The 24,932-nt window shown below is 40.7% G+C and overlaps 2 long non-coding RNA genes and 1 pseudogene across 8 annotated transcripts in view; 1 reads left to right on the forward strand and 2 right to left on the reverse strand.

Moving 5' to 3' along the window:
• LOC137618187 (uncharacterized) overlaps nucleotides 1-1,257 on the forward strand; it is a 44,692-nt gene extending 43,435 nt beyond the window's left edge. For 3 of the 4 annotated variants that reach the window (XR_011039746.1, XR_011039744.1, XR_011039745.1), the window contains exon 3: nucleotides 394-1,257. This is a non-coding gene — a long non-coding RNA (uncharacterized lncRNA). The remainder of the gene's footprint in view (nucleotides 1-393) is intronic. The other variant, XR_011039743.1, reaches the window with a different exon arrangement.
• Nucleotides 1-24,932, reverse strand: part of LOC137618188 (uncharacterized) — a 64,013-nt gene that overhangs the window by 14,142 nt on the left and 24,939 nt on the right. For 3 of the 4 annotated variants that reach the window (XR_011039748.1, XR_011039749.1, XR_011039747.1), the window contains 2 exons: nucleotides 15,968-16,088; nucleotides 4,425-4,530 (listed from right to left, as the gene is read on the reverse strand). This is a non-coding gene — a long non-coding RNA (uncharacterized lncRNA). Of the gene's footprint in view, nucleotides 1-4,424; nucleotides 4,531-10,265; nucleotides 10,336-15,967; nucleotides 16,089-24,932 lie in introns of all 4 variants that reach the window. The other variant, XR_011039750.1, reaches the window with a different exon arrangement.
• Nucleotides 2,595-4,414, reverse strand: LOC137618186 (uncharacterized; annotated as a pseudogene).

Consider the following 24,932-nt stretch of genomic DNA (forward strand, 5'->3'; position numbering starts at 1 on the left):
TAACATAACTCAAGGAGTCCAACACTTTTTCCTCAAATAGCCATGGCAATCAATATATAATGGGGTTTAATGCTTCAACATAACAAAAAACTAATGAAATAGAAATACCTTAACGATCGGTGGCCTTTCTCGAAGACAGACACTCTCTCCCAACTGTAAATCCAGTTGCTAACCTCTGAAACTTTTGTTCCTAAACAATAATATAATAGTAAATAGTTTTTAAGCATTTGGAAAATTTCTTGAACAGCTGCTTGCCAACTATTCTGAATAGATTGTTTCAGAAATACCAAGAACAAATTTATTTTCTTATACTGAATTTAAAGTATTTTTTTTTTTCTAAATTAATTAATATTCAATCAAGTTTAGTTTTCTATATACATATTTTCTTTACAGGTTCATTTGCCCAGCTGAAGAAAGCATCAACTAATCACGTAATTTTGAAGTTGCAAGTGAAAGGATGGTCTGCGAATGAAGGCTGAAAAATCTACAATATGGAGAAAAGCAATAAATTCATAGATTTTTGTAGAGTTGACTGATTATAGGATTTGGAGGTGCTGAACTGTAATACCCAGAAAAATCAATGTCATAAGATTCTATATCTAAATGTAAATAATTCCATAAGTAAATGGAAATGACAAACTTAAACAGGACAAATGAGAAATATAGGATATACCAAAGGTTAGAAGAATACTTTAACGGAATCAAAAATTTTGTAAGAAAATGAAATAAAACTCTTGTACACAACTGTAAATCAAATAATAATTTTATGATAATAAAATGGCAAAAAATGATAGAAATATAATACGGTTAATGGATGCGTTGCAACAAGTAAATTAAATGTTAATCATTAAGAAAACAAAGGTTATTTCGGACTCAGGATCTTACAGTATTTAGATAAGGAAAAATTGTACAAGCATAAACACCAAGTCAGTCATGACTGCATCAGATCTTGTCAGAATATGAATCAGGTAGGATCAAATTATGAGGACAAGGTACCATAAATTTCTGCACATGTCTTAGATATATATGATTCACTCTTCATACTAATCTTTTGAATCAAAGTCCAATATTTATTTTTTAATACAATATTTTATTTTTTTCTTGAAAAATATCATATCAATAGTTGTGAATATTATTACACAATAAATTTGTTATTGATAAATTTTTGGACTAGACAAATTCAGAAATTTTATATATTTTGGGAAAAAAATTAAATTTTTATTTCATAAAATTAAATTTTCTTGTTAATATAAATAAAATGTGAAAATATTTATCTTTCTAATGATTTATTACTTTTAGAATTGGATAATAAAGAAAGATTGTTTGATTTATTTATAAGATGTATGTTTTCAAGGTATTATTAACCCCCAATGATGTTGAATGTAATTGTAGTTATCCACTTCAGCTATGTTCACTAAAGCAAGCAAGTAAAAACTATTCTGAATAGGTCAACTCACTTAAGTGAGCAGTCACAGCCATGTCATAATTTTGTGAATGTTGGTAATTTTGATTTAGAGGGGTGTGACTGTCAGGGGTACAAGGAAAAACTATAATTATTATGGGAATAACAAAAAGGTCTTACAAAGGATATAATGCATGCAGGCAATGCAATTAGGATTTAATGATAAAAAAAGCTGTATCTCCGTTACTTACCAGAAGCAAATGAAAATTCTTCGTGCATTATACAACATATTTTCCTCCACATACACCAAGTAACTATTTTTCCAATGTCTAAACAAAAAATTCGTGACAAGTCGCGGCAGCTGATCACCTTAAAAAGATGATTGAAAAGCCACTTGTGTGGATTAGATTCAGTAATTTTATAACAGAAGAGAAATGGAGAAGTAAAGGGCTAACTAAAACGAAGAGAAATGGAGAAGTAAAGGGTTAACTAAAACTTAATGTTTGGGGGTGGGGGATCATTAAAATATTGTCGTAGCATTTACGTTTTGCTACCCAGTTATTAGTCACAAAGGGAAGGTACAACAAGATTTTTCATAAATTTCTATCCTATGGGGTTTTTTTTATCAATTTTTTTTACCAATTTACAAATATCTTTCTTTAAAATCTGAAGGCTCTCTTACTTTTTAACTAAAACTTAATAGCTACCTCAATTATTACTCAGAAAGAGTTGTTCTATCCAATAAATCAGCAGAGGTTATGATTTCTTTTTTGTTTTTTCATTGTAATTTATTTTCTTTTTTTTAATTTATGAAAAATAAAAAACTTGAATTATATTAAAGTTTCACCTGATTCGTTTGATGCAAAATTTATCAAAAGATTTCAATAGTTTTTGAATTTTTAAAATCAGACAAATAAAAAAGCCTTTGGCTTTTAAAGCGACCCATATAATGAAAAAACTAGTTTCGAGATATCTCGTATTAAAGTTTGAGTAACGATATTCTCTGTGAAAACAGCAAGGGATTAATGTAAAAACTTACCTAAGTTATATTTTCTAATTCCAATTTCATATTTCTATGGTATCTGGTCCCCTCATTTATAAAAAAAAAAAAAAAAAAAAAAAAAAAAAAGGATATTAACCCCCCCCCCAAGGGAGTGGGTATCATGAGGTACCACCTCTCATTGTCGCCAGATTTAGAATCTGCCTGCTTCATATCTTGGGTCCCTTACTACTTGTATTCTTTTCTTTCTTTTTGGTGGAAGGAGCTCGTGAACTACTACTTTTTCTTCTTTCCAATCTACTGCTTTGCTTGGAAAAATAGGAAAAAACTATTAACATCATTATCATTATTATTATTGGGATGTGTTTGTATATGTATGGGTGATTTGATGTGTGTATCGTGTGTATGCTTGAAAAGATATGGAGACATCTTAGTAACTATATGAACAAATATACTTTTAATAAACAGTTTATTAGCATATAAAAAAGGGAACTTATATTACCTGGAGGTGTTCCCATGGTTAGGCTGGAGGAACGTAGTGAGTAGAGGTCCCCTTTTTTGTTTTGTTTCTTGTTGTTGTCGGCTACCCCCCAAAATTGGGGGCAGTGCCTTTGGTATATGTATGTATGATGTTCCCATTACATTCTTTACTAGGCTGCTTTCTTCATAGTCAGCATTATGCTCCATTGCAGCCATTTCCAACCCTGCGATGACTCTGTTTAGCCCTTAGAACTTGACCTTTGGATATTTTGCCCATAATTTTGCATTGAAGGCTTCATTAATGTTCAGCATCCTTCCTTTGATGCATTTCAACAACAATTCATCTGAAGTGAGGCTGTCATAAATCTCTTTTATATGGCTTCTCACATCTGCCGGTATATTCATCTTTACTTTCATTCGGCTGTGTGGACGTGGCTTTACACCTTTGGCAAAATCTCTCATGTAGAAGCACCAACTGTCTTCCCCTGGTGGACATAGGTGGCGGTCCGGATTTTCATCGGTGCTGGTGACATGAAATAAATTTGCCAGAATGTCGTTCCGGAGTCTAATAACTGCATACCTTTTATATTTGATGGCTCTTCGTATTGCTATTCTCATGTATCTAACCAAGTTACGAATTGTTGTGTCACTTGGTTTACCTTCCCCCCCCCAGTACTTATGGAACCTAAATTTCCCAGTCTTGGTCATACGCTTTTCCACATGCCTCTCTCTCAGATTACGAAGCCTTTTATCAAGTCTTTTTGTGAAATGATTAATACATTCTTCTTTTATGACTGGGTGATCTTTGCCATAAGGTCCATTCTTCTCATTCATCTCTATAACGGAATTGTAGGCACTCTAATCCCCATCCCCCACAATCACTTTGTAGCGCATCTTTCTATCCAGAGATCGGCCCCAAATAATTTTTGCTGCCGATGCTTTCATTTCACCAGGCTATTCATGAAAATTTTTTGTACACTTCCCACTTTCTTTATGTTCTACTTTTTTTTTTTATTATATTCATCTTTAGTCAATTTTTTCAAAATACCCTTTAGGGTATTGTCACAATAATTGCAGTATTTTGAAAAAATTTCCCCATCAAGAATGAACCCTGTGTTGGCTTCAGAAACAATGCCAGCTCCAATAAGGGAGGAGTGATCCCTGGTCATCCATGTACCATCAAAAAATTACCTCTACATCAAGAATTCCATCTTGGTCTGGAAAAAAATCCTGATTTCTTATAATAATTAAACACACTTATCGACTTTCTGCTGAAATTTTTCGTCATATTTTCATTGTAGATATTTACACAAAAACCTATTTTTTACCCACTTAGAGGTTAGATATACAGCCATAATCTCTTGGGTCTGGCATCTACACACATCATAATTGCCAGAAATGAGTGCAACTCAATATCGCCCTCAGACCTCAAAAATTGTCATACATTGGGCCTCCCAAGTGAGGCAGTTACATTAAGAGTAGTACATAACTAATTTAAATAAATAATTCATATATATACTATGAAACGAGACTTGCATCTACCTGTTTTAACAGAAAAGCATTTGCAACAAGCTTAACTCCAGAAGTTCTACAGACTCGATCATCAAAAGAGAGAACATCTCACATTCTGGACACAGGTGGAATAAAACTGAAAAAGTCAAAATTATGAAAATTAACAGTATACTTAGTAATGTACTGTGGACAGGCAGGATTGCATAAAAAAAATAATGATGACTATGTCAAACATTAATATCCAGATCAGGGATAAGGAATTAAATAGACCACCAGTTTTTATAACAAGTCAATATGAGAATCTGCAGCTGACAACCAGACAGGAAAGAAATATTCAAAATATGGTAAAATTAAAGAATTCAAACACCTGCAGGAAAGATTATTGATAACCAAAAATTTTACCATAAGTTTATCAATGCCTATTTTTTGTGTATTTGAAAAATAAAGAGACCAGGTGTTTCAAACATTGCAATTCCGTATCACATCTGTAATTTTGAACGAGTTATGCAGCATAAAATCAAGAGGTTGTCAATGATAAGATCTGGATATTGAAAAGCTAGTGTACTTAGAATCCCATGTTTGATATTTAGCTAGAATTGAACTTCATCCATCATAATTCCCACCATGCATTAATTTTAGCTAAATCTCTATTATAGGGTCTCAGTATTTGTGTATACAACATACTTGTTTTCTAGGCCAAAGCATTCACTTGTATATACTACGATTAGTAATGGGCAGTGAACACTACCGTGGGGGACAATAGATACAACAATCCTATAGTTATGGTGTCCATCAACAACTAACTTTTGCAACTGATTACATAAAAAATTCAATAATGATGCTAAACTCAAACCCACCTACCCCCAAGGGCCTAACATGGCTGAAGGCAGTATTAAAGTCAAAGCCAATCAGTTTTTTTTTTTTTTTTAACCTCAAAAGGATTTCTATACATTGGAAATTGTAAGAAAGGCATAACAACCAACGCATTTGCCAAAAACTTAAAATTTTGTATAAATAATACAGAAGTTATGAAAATTAGACAGTAATAAGCAGGGCTAGAGCACACATTTACCCAATATTACCAATTATCCATGTGCAAAAAGAAATAATAGAGAACTTGCAAACTAAAATATCAGCTGTCTTAGTCATTGTTCAATAAAATAAATTTCACATGATAAAAAAGCTAAACTAGTTAGTTTAGCTTCAGGAATGAGGACAATTGAGTTTTTCATTATTTACAGTACTGTCAAACATTAGCCAAAAAGGTTACATTGAGCGAAAAAGCCTACAAATAGGTGCAGATTTAGGGGTAACCCATCATTAGGATCCTAGTTTGTAACAGATGAGGATCAAATATAAACCCAAATGAGAGCTGCTTGGAGGGACAGGCGAGGGTTCATAGTGGGGGGGGGGGCACATGTGGGCTAGATAAGGATCAATTGCTAGGCCACATCAGGGTTGATTGCAGGGCTACATAAGCACCAATTGTATGACCAGATGAGGGCTGATTAAATTGACATATAAGGGGGTGATTGTAGGTCCATATGGGGGTTTAAAAGTGTCATGAAATATATCGTAAAGCCAAATGAGGGTTGATTGGAGGACTAGATAAGGGGTGATTGTAGATCCATAAGTGTGTTACAAATGTCAGATAAAATAAATTTTAAGGCTAAAAGTTGCTGATAGGAGGACCAGGTTTTCCTCTCAGCCACCAATGGAGGTCTGGTACACCTGTGGTACTGACTGCAGGTTGTAGGGTAGTTTGATGTTTGCAATCACTAGCTATTCGGATCCCACAGCACCGAGCGAAGATACATTCTCCCAAAGAGGAAGAGATGACCTGGAAGCTTCTGCCATGAGTGTGTAGTTCGAGGCTTCCCTTTTAGAAATGCCTCTGTGATTTCTATGAATCTCAGGATCCTGTCAGCAGATGGAAAAGCTCTGGCTTGAATAGAATATGTTATTGCCTAGGTACCTGATGGAATGTTGAGGGACGAGGCTGAACTTTTCCAGGTTCAGTTGGATCCCTAACTCCTTAAAAAATCTAGGAGTAGATTACTATACCTTAACAGGAGAGCTCAAGACTCTGCCAAGAGGAGCCAGTCATCCAGGTACTTCAAAAGCCCATAGCATGAGCCCAGGCTAAGACAAGGGCAAAGGCTTTGGTGAAAACCTGAGGGACTGTTGACAGGCTGATAGCAAAGCAAACTGAACTGAAAAAATTTTGTCTCCGAAGGGAAATCTTGGGTACTTCCTTGAGGCAGGATGGATTGGGACCTGTAAGTAGGCGTATTTCAAGGCTATAGTCAAAAGAAAATCATTCTTCCTGATGGCCTGGAGAATGGTGGCCAATCTCTTCATTTTGAATTTGTCTGCAGCCCAGACAGAGTCAAACGAGAGAGGTTTACGATGGGTCTCCAACCTCCCGTCAGCTTTTCTGCCAAAAATAGATTGCTGAGGAAGCCTGGCGAGTGATTTAAGACTTCCTCCACTGCTCCTTTGGCCAACAATTTGAATAATTCCTCTAATAAGAGGAGGTCCTTTACTGAGCCTTTTGTATAGAATTGTTTGGCTTATCAAGAGTCCTGGTCAGAGATGGCAGACAGGCTATAAAAGGGACTGGACATCCTGAATGAGGGCTTCTATCGTCCAAGGGTCCCGGGTCACCCCCGAAGACACTGTCATCTGAACCAAAAGCTCTGTAGGCATCCCCCCACTGGTGTTAAGTTGGGGAACATGCACTCTCTCCCTCCTTAGCGGGAGCCTTTGCGACCGTGCCCTCTTCATCCGAAAGGATGTCCTCTCTCACTAAAGGTGGGTCGGGGGGTTCCTCCCAGTCGCTTGTGAATCTGTTGGAGGCAGAAGTTGTCTTTGCTGAAGAACTGCCTTAAAAGGCAAGTTCCTTGGCTGCTGCTGGGAGGCTAGGCAACCTTGGTTTGGTGCCGCTACCCTTCTTATCGGGCCTTGTCCCAACCTCTCAAATTTCTCTACAGCTGTAGCTACATCTGAAGGAGAGAACAGAGTAGAAGAACTCACTAAGAGTTTCTTAGAGCCAACGCATCCCTGCGTGTGAGTTGTCTAGAGCATTTGGCTAAGACAGTGCTGCGCCTCTTTCAGGATACACTTACCCCACAGGTAAACATTCTAGTGTTAAAGGAACTCTATGGTTTTAGCCCGTATTCGAGATAATTCCTCAAATTGTTTAAGGGTGTCTTCTGTGACTGCAAAGAGGGATACTGCTCAAGACCAGTAGTCAAGCCATGAGCAGGCTTGGATTGCAGACATAGCTGCTACCTCAATGTTTCCCATTTCAGGATTCAAAAAGATGGAGGTGAGGTTGGCAACTTATCAACTGGTATAAATGATACCATGTTAGTGACATCAGCGTTAGGGAGTGGGCTCTGAAAGGCACCAGTATACATAAAATCTTCTTTGGTGTGAAAGGGCTAAGGGTGGTAGCCTTGAGGACTTGTTGGCCTTAAGGGAATTTTCAGATTTTGAGAATTATTTACTAAGCAAATCTAGTATCTTTTGTCCGGTTAAAAAGCGTTACATCGAACCTGTGTCTGGGGCTTTGAGATTGTAGGTAAATTGAATCAATCGTACACCATCTGTTAACAGTATGCATGTGAAGGGTATCATCCAGTCGAACTAAACAACAGACGAGGCTAATAAATTGTGACGGCTCTGGGCCAGACATCTGGACTTCGAGGGGGACTACATCACACGAGCTGGGTCTCACGCGCACAGCAAGGTTCTCCGGAGAGTCATTAATAGCGATTATGTCATTGTCAGGTGGTTATTCCACTTTGGGAATAACCGATTGTTGAGTTTTTACTGTTATCGTTTGATTCTTGATTTTTCCTCGAACATCCCTCCCTTCCCTTGTGGACGTAGAGAGGGAACAGCAGGAGTTCCAATCCCTACCGTTATAAGGGCATTAGCCTCTAGCAATAGTGTGAGGCTGAAGTTCTGAAATTTCTCTGAACCGAATCTTCGAGAAGAGAAGGAATTCCCCGTAGGTTGCTATCTGGAATGCCTACAGCGTGGGTGACGCCTACGACATTTAAAATAGGTGCTCTCATCTGTGTCGTATGGAGGTGTAACATGTGGGAATGCCACTTATCCATTCTCAGTACACCTGAAAAGAAGTCCTAGCTGGCTTTTTATAAAACACCAGGGGAGCTTTAAAATATTGGAGTATCGATCTACCACGCTCGCTATGGTGTTTTAATTGTAAACTAGCTCGAGAGGTTTTAGCAGGATCATGTTGTGAGTTAACATTGTAGTTTTGTGGATGAATACTCTTACGCAGGACAGCAGCGTTTCGTGACAACATGTATGAGAGTGACAACTTGTTAGCCTGACCATCCTGCGGGGTAGTTACCTTATGCATAGGGATGGGGGTGCGTTGGGTGACGACATCACGCTAAGCAGCGGCGTGTACAGACTTATCAAGCTCAATGTTCGTCCTGGCTGAATTATTAATAGACAAAATTTGGGGAATTAAAGAAGGTTTTGTCACACTCAACTTCTTTGCACTAATAGGCTTAGAAGGCAATCATTTAAAACAGCTTGGCATTGCCAAATCTTGGGGTGTTAACACACCTGAAGTAGTCCAACCATCCTCGTAAGAAAGGGATAACATGTATTGCATTGCGTCCTTGGAACTCTTTAGGAGAGATCAGTGCCGAGGACCCCTGGGCGTACAAGGCAAGCCTTGCTCCTGTGAACGAGCTGGAGACTAGTAATAAGGGTCTTTGAATAAGGCTGCTTTGGTAAGAGGGGAAATGGCAGGTTAAAGTCTAAGGTTCCAAGATTCCAAGATAGGGAGCGAGGCGACTTTCAAAGCTTGGATCGAGATACTTCCAAGAGCGGAAAGATCTTTTATGTATAATCTGACATGCAAGGTTCCTCACTCAACACACTCGTAGAATATGAGGAAGATCTAAGCCTAAAGGGGTAATTAGGGACTGAGGATAGCGAGACTGGATCTGTCTCTAGAAGCGCAGCGACCAGAGCTAAAGGATCCGCTACAAGTGCTGGTTCAAGTTTATACTGTGTATTATCAACACTGGGTGATAAAACATAACAAAATTCTCATGGCCGTCATCATCCACGACTGGAGACTCGGTGGGTTCCCGACACAAAGGATCTGGTTGGAGGATAACGTTCGTCACAAAAAAGAACTTTCATTTCACGCCACTGTTGGCAGAAGACAAAGGAGAACAATCTTGCTAAGATAATTTCTTGCAACAAGAACAATATCTATCCCACTAGGAATACAGCCACTCCCTACAGTACTCACATGGTGATTTCAGTGAAAACAGGGTCAGGATCAACTTCAACCCTACTCATGAAGGTGCCACAGGACGTCCATCACAGGTGGCCATGATCGCAAAATATTTGGCTTGCTAGCCATAACGCATTTACTCGTAACTCACAAATAATGATAAAAACGCAAGGGACAGTAAATATTAAAGACACAAAAGGCACTAGCACTTAGCACTCTAAGGTTATCGAGGGCGAATACGGATGTAATGAGCTTACGTCCCCTTAACTTCCCAACCAGGAGTGTAGTGGAAAAGTATCATGTTCAGGCATCCTAAGTCTCATGTGCAGCAGTTGCTTGGCAACTATCAGAATGATGTAATTAAACTCCTTTTCTTTGATTGTCTGGTCGTAGAGAAAACGAAACTAGGAGTAACCCATATAAGTGATTCAGAAGTTTGTATCAGCATAGAAATAAAGTGACCAAAAATATCCCTATTGCTAATGACTCATGATAGTTTTTTGTGCTAAAAACTGTCTACACCTAGTCAATTCAGTAAAATAAGTTATCAATTACAAGTATTTAATTAATTTAATTACCGTATTTCCCGTGTGATAAGACATCTTTTTTCCCGAAAATTTTCCCCAAAACTCACCCTGCGTCTCAACACTGTAAGGTAAAGTTGTAATGACATACAAGCACTTGCACTTATCAGACCTAAAATATAAGCTTGGAGTTATGATTCATATGTAATAAATAAATCAATTTATGTTATTATACTTTGTTTAATTAAGTTAATATATTTTTAATACCAATTGTTATGAATTTGCCAAAATGTTTATTTTGGTGAACAGCTGATGACTCAAAACACCACCTACACGCCAACAGCATCCGAGCAGACGACGCAATCATCCTCGTCTTCTTCACTGTTATTTATTAGACAACACTCATCCAAGAATGGCATCAAATCAGAGAAGGCAATCATATAATGTTCGTTATAAGCTGCAAGTTATCGATTATGCAAAACAACACGGCAACAGAGCAGCCGAGAGGCTCTTCGGACCGCCACCAACTGAAAAAATGATCTGAGAATTGAGGAAGCAAGTAGAGGAATTAAAGAAAATGAGAAAGGAGAAACATGGCCTACGCTATAAGGAAGCAAAATTCCCACAACTAGAATAAATAATAAAAACGTGGGTAGAAGAACAGCGAAACAAAGGATACGCGTTGTCAACGAAGATGATAATGGAAGAAGCAAAGAGACTGGCAGCAGAAAGAAACATACCAGTAAATGAATTTACTGGATCATCGTCTTGGTTTGTTAGAGGCAGCATGAGGAAGGGCAGTGAATGGTGGAATGAAGGAGTGAAGGTAAAAGTGGAAGAGAAAAAGAGGGCTTTTGAAGAATGGCTGCAGAGTAATAGTGTAGAGAAGTATGAAAGATATAGAGAGAAAAATGTGGAAGTAAAACGGAAGGTAAGTGAGGCAAAGAGGGCAGCTGACCTAAGGTGGGGTCAGGGATTGGGTCATTCATATGAAGAGAATAGGAAGTTTTGGAAAGAAGTGAAGAGAGTAAGGAAGGCTGGTTCAAGAATTGAAGAGACAGTGAAAGATGGAAATGGAAGGTTGTTAAAAGGAGAGGAGGCAAGGAAATGGTGGGTGGAATATTTTGAAAGTTTACTGAATGTTGAGGATAAGAGGGAGGCAGATATAATTGCTGTTGCAGGTGTTGAGGTGCCAGTGATGGGAGAGGAGAATGAGAGAGATTACAAGAGAGGAAGTGAGGAGAGCACAAGATGAAACGAGAGTAGGAAAAGCATCTGGTATGGATGGTGTGAGAGCCGAGATGTTGAAGGAAGGGGGTGTGACTTCACTTGAATGGTTGGTGAGATTGTTTAATATGTGTTTTGTGTTGTCGATGGTACCAGTAGATTGGGTTTGTGCGTGTATTGTACCACTATATAAGGGTAAGGGAGACGAGCATGAGTGTTGTAATTCAAGGGGTATTAGTTTGTTGAGTGTGGTGGGAAAAGTGTATGGTAGTGTACTGATTAATAGGATTAAGGATAAAACTGAGAATGCAATCTTAGAAGTACAGGGTGGTTTTAGAAGAGGTAGGGGTTGTATGAATCAGATTTTTACAGTTAGGCAGATATGCGAGAAATATTTAGCAAAAGGTAAGGAGGTGTATGTTACGTTTATGGATCTGAAGAAAGCGTATGATAGAGTTGATAGGGAAGCAATATGGAATGTGATGAGGTTATATGGAGTTGGTGGAAGGTTGTTGCAAACAGTGAAAATTTTCTACAAAGGCAGTAAAGCATGTGTTAGGATAGGAAATGAAGTGAGCGATTGGTTTCCGGTGAGAGTGGGGCTGAGACAGGGATGTGTGATGTCGCCGTGGTTGTTTAATTTGTATGTTGATGGAGTGGTGAGAGGTGAATACTCGAGTGCTTGGACAAGGATTGAAACTGGTAGAGGAGAATGACCATGAATGGGAGGTAAATCAGTTGTTGTTTGCGGATGATACTGTACTGGTTGCAGACGCGGAAGAGAAGCTTGGCCGATTAGTGACAATTTGGAAGGGTGTGTGAAAGAAGGAAGTTGAGAGTTAATGTGGGTAAGAGTAAGGTTATGAGATGTACGAGAAGGGAAGGTGGTGCGAGGTTGAATGTCATGTTGAATGGAGAGTTACTCGAGGAGGTGGATCAGTTTCAGTACTTGGGGTCTGTTGTTACAGCAAATGGTGGAGTGGAAGCAGATGTACGTCAGAGAGTGAATGAAGGATGCAAAGTGTTGGGGGCAGTTAAGGGAGTAGTAAAAAATAGAGGGTTGGGCATGAATGTAAAGAAAGTTCTGTATGAGAAAGTGATTGTACCAACTGTGATGTATGGATCTGAGTTGTGGGGAATGAAAGTGACGGAGAGACAGAAATTGAATGTGTTTGAGATGAAATGTCTAAGGAGTATGGCTGGTGTATCTCGAGTAGATAGGGTTAGAAACGAAGTAATGAGGGTGAAAACGGGTGTAAGAAATGAGTTACCAGCTAGAGTGGATATGAATGTGTTGAGGTGGTTTGGCTATGTTAAGAGAATGGAAAATGGCTGTCTGCTAAAGAAGGTGATGAATGCAAGAGTTGATGGGAGAAGTACAAGAGGAAGGCTAAGGTTTGGGTGGATGGATGGAGTGAAGGAAGCTCTGGGTGATAAGAGGATAGATGTGAGAGAGGCAAGAGAGCGTGCTAGAAATAGGAATGAATGGCGAGCGATTGTGACGCAGTTCCGGTAGGCTCTGCTGCTTCCTCCGGTGCCTTGGAAGACAGCGGAGGTAAGAGCAGTAGGGGATTCAGCGTTATGAAGCTTCCTCTGTGGTGGATAACGGGGGAGGGTGGGCTGTGGCACCCCTAGCAATACCAGCCGAACTTGGTTGAGTCCCTTGTCAGGCTGGGAGGAACGTAGAGAGGAGAGGTCCCCTTTTCTGTTTCATTTGTTTGATGTCGGCTACCCCCCAAAATTGGGGAAAGTGCCTTGGTATATGTATGTATCGTCTTGGTGCTACCGTTTCATGAAACAAAACGGTCTGTGTATGAGAGAGAAGACCAGGATTGCACAGAAGTTGCCTACAGAATACGAGGATAAAGTGTTGGAATTCCAGATACGTAATCAATGCTAGAAAAGAGAAATTATGAAATAGGACAGATACGGCAATACAGTGTGGATGAAGTACCATTGACTTTCGATGTTCCATCAAATAGAAGTGTGGAAAGAAAAGGAGCGAAGACCGTGACAATAAAAACAACTGGCCATGAGAAATCTCGCTTTACAGTTGTTTTGGCCTGCTGTGCAGACGGCAGAAAACTTCCACCGCTACTTATTTTCAAACGAAAAACCATGCCAAATAATCCCGGCTGGTGTACTTGTTCATGTTCACCCTAAGGGATGGATGGACGAAGCCGGGGTCAAACTGTGGCTTGAAAAGGTATGGTCACGTCCTGGAGGTTTGCAAAAAGAAACCAGCATTATTAGTTTGGGATCAATTTAGAGCCAAAAAACTGAAACTATGAAGAAAAAACTCCGGCAATTAAAAACAAAACAAGCAATGATCCCAGGTGGTTTAACATCGCAGCTACAACCATTAGACATCTCCCACAACAAGCTCTTTAAAGATTATGTGTGATGAGTGGAGCAAGTGAATGGCTGCTAGTAACCACGAAGTAACGCCAACAGGACGACTCAAGAAACCTTCTATCACACAAGTCTGTGAATGGGTGAAGATGTCATGGGCTGCTATCAAGGAAGAGATTGTAGTAAAATCATTTAAAAAAAATGCGGAATAAGAAATGCGTAATAAGTAATGCGATGAATGGAACTGAGGATGAATTTCTCTATGAAGAAAGTGACGTCGATATGGATGACCCGGAATTGACTACGGATAGTGACAATAGCAACGATGATTTTTCAGGATTTGAGGATGATTAGATGTCTGAAATTTGTTATTTTGTAATAAAGAAATATTGTGATGATTACTTTACTGCCTTTGTTCTGAAATTATACAAATATTATTGTTTGAGTTCTGAAATAATATAAATACTGTAAATAGCTGTTGAACACGGCCTTGAAAAAACAGCTGCAAGTCAAGTGCAGTCTTACCAGGTTAGTGAAAAATTCACGAGACCTTGAGTATGGTATTCATCACTCAAACAGCAGGAAAAATATTCTACATACAGTATTGGAATTCAGAGAGAATTCTTTGTTTGATCAATGATTAGTTTTATATGAAACTTTTTACATAGAAAATTTGAGAAGTATTACTGGAATTTAACTCTGTACCGAAATTTGATCAGTAACATTTGTCATACTGCTTTCTTGTAGACAAACATGCTGGATGTAAACAAACACTAAATACGCTGAATTACGCTTTGTAAACATGCTACATGTTGAACATTATGGTGGAAACAAAGACTGGTTTGGTGATTTGTATATGAATATGTAAAAGGAGTTTGGGTAACCGGTCTGTAGCTAATTAATATTAACCTAATATATTTCATAATACTGTACGGCCAAAATACAGTCAAGACTATTACTATAACGTGCGAAGAATCGCACAGCAGAGTCACCGACTAAGGTCAGTAGGTAAGCTTTAAAATCGTCAATTTCTTTTTTTCCAAAAATTTCTTGGCTGATTATGGGGTGCGTCTTATCACACGGAAAATACAGTAATTAACTTAAAGAGGTATGGTTTTTTTTTTTTGTTACTTTTTAGAGTTGTCTTTCCTTTTTACCCATACCGGGCAAGTATGATTTGGAACAAGATGTCTAAATCTTATGCCGATTCCTATGTAGTAGTATCAAATCAATTAAAATGAAGTACCAAATTACAGTACAGCAATTTTGAACAATGATCTTTTTTTTTTTTAAATATTTTTTTCTAAAGTCACCTACCTGATATTTCATCCCTTTTTTGCAGCAGACTTGAGCATAAAAAACTTTTGCAGTAAAATGCTTGTTTTAGAAAATGCTTGTTTTAGAAAGTGTTCCTGGCATTTCTAATGTGTTTTGATGTCCACCTCAATATAAAAATGGAGCTAAAACTTTATCTTTTACTTGTTGATTTATGTCAAAGTGAATGTTCAAATCGGTAGCTGAATATGAAAACCTATATTATCTATGGTAATTTCATGCTTTAATGTGCTTCATGATTTAAATATTTAGTATTTTAGTGTCAAATGAATGTTCACTTTCACTCTTGTAATTCAATCTGTGAGTTGTGTTCATGATGTTCTTTAGGCCATTTCCTCAGTGTCTTAAACAATTTCCAGCTGCTTACTAAGATGAAGTGCAAGATATTGTTGCTTCAACAACTTAGGAAGCCTCTACAGACTACACCGTTTCTTTCATAACTTGTCCAAAAGTAATAGCATTATTGTCAATCCTCCTTTGTCACTTGGCAGAGGGAGACAGAGAATGGTCAGAGATTATATTCACTCGGTGGAGGGATACAGAGCAGGGTCAGAAATTATATTACTAGAAGATGCGCTAAAAAAAAGAAAAGAAGAAGAAGAGAGAGAGAGAGAGAGAGGTTAAACAGCCAATGTAAGAGCACTGAGAGTTCATCTGTACACCACAGTGGTTTACATAAAATGACGTCTCAGTGTGCTGGGGAGGGTGCGGAACTAGCTGAAATCATACGCCCATTACCAGACAAGGGTTTGTATTTGCGTAGGAACTACTATTCATTCGATTGCAGTTAGTTTCATTAAAAATAAATTTCAAGCACATAAAGATTTATCTTTTAAACTAACCTTTATTCATGGTCTTGATATCCAACTCCCAAACAAAAAGCAGATCCTTGGGAGGTAAATCTTGAAAATGAAGAAGAAAAACTACAGTAGTCCAAGAGCACGAATCGAATCGTCAATCATCCTGCCGAAATAAAACTCAGTAAAATATAAAATGGGTCGATATTAATAACAGAATTTTACCTTAAAAAATCTAAACTTTATTATAATAAGTTCTACTGTTCCTGTAAACACAGACAATAAGTTTCTAAGGAAAAACACATTGTCTCTAAGTTTCATAAATGTAAGCCCATCGGGTACAATGCTCAATGCAGTACAGCTGTTTATATAAAGTAAAAGGGGGAATAAAAACAATAAGCATGGCTCATACTTCTGAACAGATATCATTGAAATCACAGGTAGAAGCTTTGAAAAGTAGAAAAAGCATTCTTACTAGTGTAACATTCAAGTAAAATCTATCCTAAAATGTTATTTTCATTAGTAAAATAAATTTTTGAATATACTTACCCGATAATCATGTAGCTGTCAACTCTGTTGCCGACAGAAATCTACGGTCGGGATACGCCAGCGATCGCTATACAGGTGGGGGTGAACACCACAGCGCCATCTGTGGTCAGGTACTCCAGTACTTCTTGTCAACACCACCTCAATTTTTTCCTCGGTCCACTGGTTCTCTATGGGGAGGAAGGGTGGGTCAATTAAATCATGATTATCGGGTAAGTATATTCAAAAATTTATTTTACTAATGAAAATAACATTTTTCAATATTAATCTTACCCGATAATCATGTAGCTGATTCACACCCAGGGTGGTGGGTGGAGACCAGCATACATGTTAACAAAGAAGCTAAGTATCCCGTATTTTATTTTATTAGTTATTCAAAAATAACATAAAATAAATAAGTACCTGGTAAGGAAGACGACTTGAACCATTACTCTGCCTTTATTAAGTACGTCTTCCTTACTGAGCGTAGCGGTCCTCTTAGGATGCTGAACGACTCTTAGGTGCTGAAGTATAAAGGGCTGCAACCCATACTAAAGGACCTCATCACAACCTTTAACCTCGGCGCTTCTCAAGAAAGAATTGACCACCCGCCAAATCAACAAGGATGTGGAAGGCTTCTTAGCCGACCGTACAACCCATAAAAAGTATTCAAGAGAAAGGTTAAAAAGGTTATGGGATTATGGGAATGTAGTGGCTGAGCCCCCGCCTACTACTGCATTCGTTGCTACGAATGGTCCCAGGGTGTAGCAGTTCTCGTAAAGAGACTGGACATCTTTGAGATAGAATGATGCGAACACTGACTTGCTTCTCCAATAGGTTGCATCCATAACACTCTGCAGAGAACGGTTCTGTTTGAGGGCCACTGAAGTAGCCACAGCTCTCACTTCATGTGTCCTTACCTTCAGCAAAGCAAGGTCTTCTTCCTTCAGATGAGAATGTGCTTCCCTAATCAGGAGCCTGAATAGGTAAGAAACTGAGTTCTTAGACCTTGGAAGAGAAGGCTTCTTGATAGCACACCATAAGGCTTCTGATTGTCCTCGTAAAGGTTATGACCTTTTTAGATAGTACCTAAGAGCTCTAACTGGGCAAAGTACTCTCTCCAGTTCGTCCCCCACCAAGTTGGACAGGCTTGGGATCTCGAACGACTTAGGCCAAGGACGTGAAGGAAGCTCGTTTTAGCAAAAAACCGAGCTGCAAGGAACATGTAGCCGTTTCAGATGTGAAAACTATGTTCCTGCTGAAGGCGTGGATCTCACTTACTCTTTTAGCTGTTGTCAAGCACACGAGGAAAAGAGTTTTTAATGTGAGGTCCTTAAAAGAGGCTGATTGGAGAGGTTCAAATCTTGATGACATAAGGAACCTTAGGACCACGTCTAGATTCCAGCCTGGAGTGGACAACCGACGTTCCTTTGAGGTCTCAAAAGACCTAAGGAGGTCCTGTAGATCTTTGTTGGTGGAAAGATCCAAGCCTCTGTGGCGGAAAACCGCTGCCAACATACTTCTGTAACCCTTAATCGTAGGAGCTGAAAGGGATCTTACGTTCCTTAGATGTAACAGGAAGTCAGCAATCTGGGTTACAGTGGTACTGGATGAGGAAACTGCATTGGCCTTGTACCAGCTTCGGAAGACTTCCCCTTTAGACTGATAGACTCTGAGAGTGGATGTCCTCCTTGCTCTGGCAATCGCTCTGGCTGCCTCCTTCGAAAAGCCCCTAGTTCTTGAGAGTCTTTCGAAAGTCTGAAGGCAGTCAGACGAAGAGCGTGGAGGTTTGGATGTACCTTCTTTACGTGAGGTAGACGTAGAAGGTCCACTCCTAGAGGAAGAGTCCTGGGAATGTCGACCAGCCATTGCAGTACCTCTATGAACCATTCTCTCGCCGGCCAGAGCGGAGCCAACCAACGTCAGCCGTGTCCCTTTGCGAGAGGCGAACTTCTGAAGTACCCTGTTGACAATCTTGAACGGTGGGAATGCATACAGGTCGAGATGGGACCAATCCAGCAGAAAAGCATCCACGTGAACTGCTGCTGGGTCTGGAATCGGAGAACAATACAACGGGAGCCTCTAGGTTATCGAGGTAGCGAACAGATCTATGGTTGGCTGACCCCACAGGGCCCAAAGTCTGCTGCAAACATTCTTGTGAAGGGTCCACTCTGTGGGGATGACCTGACCCTTCCGGCTAAGGCGATCTGCCATGACATTCATATCGCCCTGAATGAACCTCGTTACCAGCGTGAGCTTTCGATCTTTTAACCAGATGAGGAGGTCCCTTGCGATCTAGAACAACTTCCACGAATGAGTCCCTCCCTGCTTGGAGATGTAAGCCAAGGCTGTGGTGTTGTCAGAGTCCACCTCCACCACCTTGTTAAGCTGGAGGGACTTGAAGTTTATCAAGGCCAGATGAACCGCCAACAGCTCCTTGCAATAGATGTGAAGTGTCCTTAGCTCCTGATTCCATGTTCCCGAGCATTCCTGTCCGTCCAAAGTCGCACCCCAGCCCGTGTCTGATGCGTCAGAGAAGAGACGGCGGTCGGGTTTCTGAACAGCCAAAGGTAGACTTCCTTGAGAAGAAAGCTGTTCTTTCACCACGTGAGAGTAGACCTCCTCTCTTCGGAAACAGGAACTGAGATCGTCTCTAGCGTCATGTCCTTTATCCAGTGAGCCGCTAGATGATACTGAAGGGGGCGGAGGTGGCGTCTCCCTAACTCGATGAACAGGGCCAGCGATGAAAGTGTCCCTGTTAGACTCATCCACTACCTGACTGAGCATCGGTTCCTTCTCAGCATGCTCTGGATGCAATCTAGGGCTTAGTAGATCCTTGGGGCCGACGGAAAAGCCCGAAAAGCTCGACTCTGAAGATCCATACCCAGGTAGACAATGGTCTGGGATGGGACGAGCTGGGACTCCTCAAAATTGACCAGGAGGCCCAGTTCCTTGGTCAGATCCATAGTCCATCTGAGAATCTCCAGACAGCGACGACTTGTGGGAGCTCTTAAAAGCTAGTCGTCTGACGGAGCCGGACACAAGATCATGGTACTGCTGCACAGTCTGTGAACTGTCAACCATGGGGAAGCGAGGAAGTACAGCGACAACCCGAAGCTGTCTAGACTGTCTGGGTCGTACAGACAACTCCTTATCGGGTTGCTGAGGTTGCCGCACTGCGTCACAACAAGTCACTTCTGCTGGTTGTTGAACGTCTTCCCAGTGACACACTGACTCCGTAAACAAAAAATCCTCTAACAAGGACTAAGCTTGGACTGCATGTCTTGCAACAAAGCTCAAGGTCTATGGGAGCAGGTGTGGTAACAGACGGGGTTAGCGACTGAAGTGGAACCATTACCCTCCCTGGAAGCATGTTATGCTTAAATAAAAGTCCATAGGAGGCTAAGCAGCTAAAGGCTCCTCTCCAAATGACAGAGTCCTCAAGGGAATATCAGAAGGAGGGAGAATAGCACTTTCTCATCTACAGGAACCATATCCGAGAAAAGCTAAGTTCTCTCAGTGAGGGTTTCACTGGTGCAAAAGCAGCAGACTAGAAGGCAACGTTATGAAACTGCTTGACAGTCTAGTGAGTTGGCAACAACCAAAGATGTGTGACTGAGGAGCATGCGGTAAGGTATGCAGAGCATGCTGTATGCAGAGCATGCTGTATGTAGAGCATGCTGTAAGGTAAGCAGAGCATGTTGCATGGCGTGCGGCTTATGCTGCATGGGATGAGGCTCATGCTGCATGGGATGAGGCTCATGCTGCATGGGATGAGGCTCATGCTGCATGGGATGAGGCTCATGCTGCAAGGGATGAGGCTCATGCTGCAAGGGATGAGGCTCATGCCGCATGCGTTGAGGAGGATGCCGCATAGTATGAGGCTCCTGCCTCATGGGTTGAGGCGGTTGCCGCATAGCATGAGGCTCCTGCCTCATGGTTTGAGGAGGATGCCGCATAGCATGAGGCTCCTCATAGCATGAGACTCCTGCCTCATGGGTTGAGGAGGATGCCGCATAGCATGAGGCTCCTGCCTCATGGGTTGAGGAGGATGCCGCATAGCATGAGGCTGCCTCATGGGTAGAGGAGGTTGCCGCATAGCATGAGGGTTGAGGAGGATGCCGCATAGCATGAGGCTCCTGTGAGGTTCCTGCCTCAAGAGTTGCGTCTGCCTCAAGGGTTGAGGAGGTAGCTGCGCAGAGAGAGGCTCATGCTGTGAAGAATGCGGTTGCTGCATGCGTTGAGGCGGCTGCCTCATAGCATGAGGTTCCTGCCTCAAGAGTTGCGTCTGCCTCAAGGGTTGAGGAGGTGGCTGCGCAGAGAGAGGCTCTTGCCTCAAGAGTTGAGGCTCTTGCCTCAAGAGTTGAGGCTCTTGCCTCAAGAGTTGAGGCTCTTGCCTCAAGAGTTGAGGCTCTTGCCTCAAGAGTTGAGGCTCTTGCCTCAAGAGTTGAGGTTCTTGCCTCAAGAGTTGAGGCTCTTGCCTCAAGAGTTGAGGCTCTTGCCTCAAGAGTTGAGGCTCTTGCCTCAAGAGTTGAGGCTCTTGCCTCAAGAGTTGAGGCTCTTGCCTCAAGAGTTGAGGTTCTTGCCTCAAGAGTTGAGGTTCTTGCCTCAAGAGTTGAGGCTCTTGCCTCAAGAGTTGAGGTTCTTGCCTCAAGAGTTGAGGCTCTTGCCTCAAGAGTTGAGGTTCTTGCCTCAAGAGTTGAGGCTCTTGCCTCAAGAGTTGAGGCTCCTGCCTCAAGAGTTGAGGCGGTTGCCGCATAGCATGAGGCTCCTGCCTCAAGGAAAGTAGAGGTTGCTGCATAGCGCTGGTACCTGGCAACTCCCAATGCGGCAGCTCACGCATGGAGGCAGGAGGAGCCTCAACATCATACGTCTGGCAGGGTGGACTGCGCAGAGGTGGAGGAGCGCTCGCAGGAGGTGGTGTGCTAACCTTCTCTGCCTGAAACTCCTGCATCAATACCGCAAGCTGAGACTGCATTGTCTGCAGCATAGACCACTAGAGTTTAAGAAAGACAACAACAAACGGAGCTACTGTCCGTTGAGACTGAGGGTCTAAAACAGCTGGTGCGGCAACAGACGGAGTTACTGCCTGTTGCGATACCACCTTGCCTCTCTGGGAGGTGTGCAGTTGTCGTACTGCAGCAAGTCCGAACTGACCCAGTGCTAATGGCACCACCTAGGAGTTGGACTTGCGCGGAAGGGACCGACTTGCACTTAAAAGCTGCAAGATTGTTCCATGGTTTCTGCGAGAAACCTCTTCCGCAGACGAGGAATAAAAGGGCTCTCTCGTCTTTGTGTGGGTGGGGTGATCACGTGGGCTACGTGAGTTGGTTACACCCGAAACCACGGAGGGAAACGTCTGTTCGTCGATCGAGGCCTGATGAACCCATAAGTCCTTCGACGTTACTTCTCCCCTGGGCTTGGGAGCTTGTAAGAGGTCCCAGACTAGGCGAACAACTGGCACGAACAGACGAACCCTCGAACGCAACACTGTAACACTTTGCGCTTATCACTTTATCACTTTTGATTTTCTGTTTGCACTTATTTCACTGAACTCGAAACTTTAAGTGGTTTGTACCTGAAACACGCAATTCTATCCTTCATTAAAAGTTAGTAATTGCGAAAACAGTATTACAATGTAACAGAAAAACATAATGAAAGATAAATAATTCAGTGGCTGGAAAAGAGACTAAACACTAGATCAAATAAACTACGTTTAAAATCTCTCACCGCATAAAGCCTGAGAACAAGAATAAAACTCTAGAAACGTTTACCTTCTTCCCCTAAAGAGACTAGGGAGAAGAGCAAAAACGATAACAACGTTACCCGCTTGAACGAAACGTTTATCCTCCTCTCTCTCCCTCCGTCTCTATCTCTCTCTCTCTCTCTCTTGACTTAGAACCTGAGAGATGAGCCCAATTATATATATCGTTAAAACATATTATTGTTAAAGGAAAAAAACTGAAAGATTTCCCAAATAAAAAGTTCCTTTATTAGAATTAAAACCATTTAAGCTAAGAAAGAATGAACAAAACGCTAGAATCGTTCTACTCTTACTGCAACGTGACACCGTGAATACTCTCTCTCTATCGTAACGATAGAGCGCAAGTTGAACGTTCTGAACGTCAACAACTGCAGAGACAAAACAAAACGTTAGTTCAACTTTGAAAAAAGTACGAGACTATCAAAGAAATTCTTTCAAAAACATTAAAATAGCATAATATGTTAACAGGTAAAAACGAAATGACGGGCTCAATGTTAATTAACTTCGGTTCCAAGAAAAGACCGCCTACTATTAGGAAAGGTCGAATATAAACAAATATAAAAATTAATTTTAATAAGTTTATAATAAAAGGAAGTTAATCGAAGAGGCCTATAAAAGGCGGAGAGATATAAAATAAATCTATAACTTTTGTAAAGCAAAATTAAGAAAGAGAGTCTATACTCTCTTCGACACCAACACTTCCGTCTAAGGGAAGGGTCGGCCATTAAAAGTGAAAGAGAGTTCATACTCTCTTCGTCACCAAAATTAAATAAAAAATGAAATCAAATTAATTCCAAAAACTTGCTAAGCTAATGATAAAGCTTCCTGAATAGCGAAGGCTAAACTCTAGAGCAAATACATCACCAAAACGTGAGCAATAACTCCAGAATCAACAGCGTATCCATGTAGGTCTAGCCGGAGGCACGACAGAGGAAAAATTGAGGTGGTGTTGACAAGAAGTACTGGAGTACCTGACCACAGATGGGGCTGTGGTGTTCACCCCCACCTGTATAGCGATCGCTGGCGTATCCCGACCGTAGATTTCTGTCGGCAACAGAGTTGACAGCTACATGATTATCGGGTAAGATTAATATTGAAAAAACTAGATATGATTGATGAAACGAGGTAATTAAATCTTCGTACTTTGCACCTACAAAGATCTGATAGATGTACTGTACTAAGTGCTCTACACCTTCTTAGGACCTTTTGTTTAAATGATATATGGGATTTATATATGGTCCAGAAATGGGACATTGGAGTCCATTCAAGAGTAAAACTACTAAGTAGCACTAAAGAGAATAAAAGTTAAAAAGACATTAAAAAACATTTAGAAAATTAAACAGAAATAGAGGTAAACCTGAGGGCTAAAAAGTAGTTGCAACTAGGTGATGAAGAGATGCCATAATGATCTTTTAGTGAAGATGACGTTGCACTGCGTAAGGGTGTTGCACTTTGATTGCAACATTTTTCTAATTGCTTAACTACAGTAGTAATTTCCACCCCCGCAATAATCTTCCTCACTGCACACACAACCCCTGGGTTCATGCGTGTGCTGTATACAATGTAACACTCCTCATGACCTGATACAATACTACTTTAATGTGTAGAAGCATTCCTGAACTGAATTATCGCTTAGTTGATGACCATTGATTTTTTTCATTTATTTGATATCAGAAGTTATCTAGACTTCCATTGTCTTTCATATCTGCTATCCACTTAACATAAGGGATACTGTTGAGAGTTTCAAAAGAGAAAGGTCTTGTCCAATGGATTCATCTCATACGATAAGTGAAAATTGGAGTGTGAGAAAGTTGACAAAAATGATATTTGAATTATAAAATAAATTTTTGAATATACTTACCCGGTGAATATATAATAGCTGAGCCTCCGGCGGCTCGGCAGAAAAACACAAAAACTCGCGAGCGATCGCTATGAAGGTTGCGGGTGTGCCCACTAGCGCCAACTATCGGCCAGATACCGCATATACATGTAAACAGACCCAATTCTTCTCATCCCGCTGGGTCTCTATCGGGGAGGAAGGGGGGGCCTTTAATTTATATATTCACCGGGTAAGTATATTCAAAAATTTATTTTATAATTAAAATATCATTTTTAAATATTTAACTTAGCCGGTGAATATATAATAGCTGATTCACACCCATGGTGGTGGGTAGAGACCAGAGTTAATTAAGTTTACAGCGTATATGCTTAGAGTTTTTGACAGTTATATCATAACAAAACCCAAATATATATAGGTACCTGGTAAGGAAGTTGACTTAGACGATTACTCTGCCTTGTTAGTCTGTCTTCCTCACGAAGCCCAGCGATCCTCTTAGGATGCTGAAAGACTCCCAGGAGCTGAAGTATCAAGGGCTGCAACCCATACAACAGGACCTCATCAAACCCCTAATCTGGGCGCTCTCAAGAAATGACATTTGACCACCCGCCAAATCAAAAAAGGATGCGAAAGGCTGCTTAGCCTTCCGTACAACCCAATTAAAAAACATTTCAAGAGCAGATTAAAAGGATATTGGAATTAAGGGAATGTAGTGGTAGAACCCTTACCCACTACTGCATTCGCTGTAACGAATGGACCCAGTGTGTAGCAGTCCTCGTAAAGAGTCTGGACATCTTTTAAGTAAAATGACGCGAATACCGACTTGCTTCTCCAAACGGTCGCGTCCATAATACTTTGCAGAGATTTATTTTGCTTAAAGGCCA

Source organism: Palaemon carinicauda, chromosome 24 (genome assembly GCF_036898095.1).
Source record: "Palaemon carinicauda isolate YSFRI2023 chromosome 24, ASM3689809v2, whole genome shotgun sequence".
Classification (NCBI taxonomy): domain Eukaryota; kingdom Metazoa; phylum Arthropoda; class Malacostraca; order Decapoda; family Palaemonidae; genus Palaemon; species Palaemon carinicauda.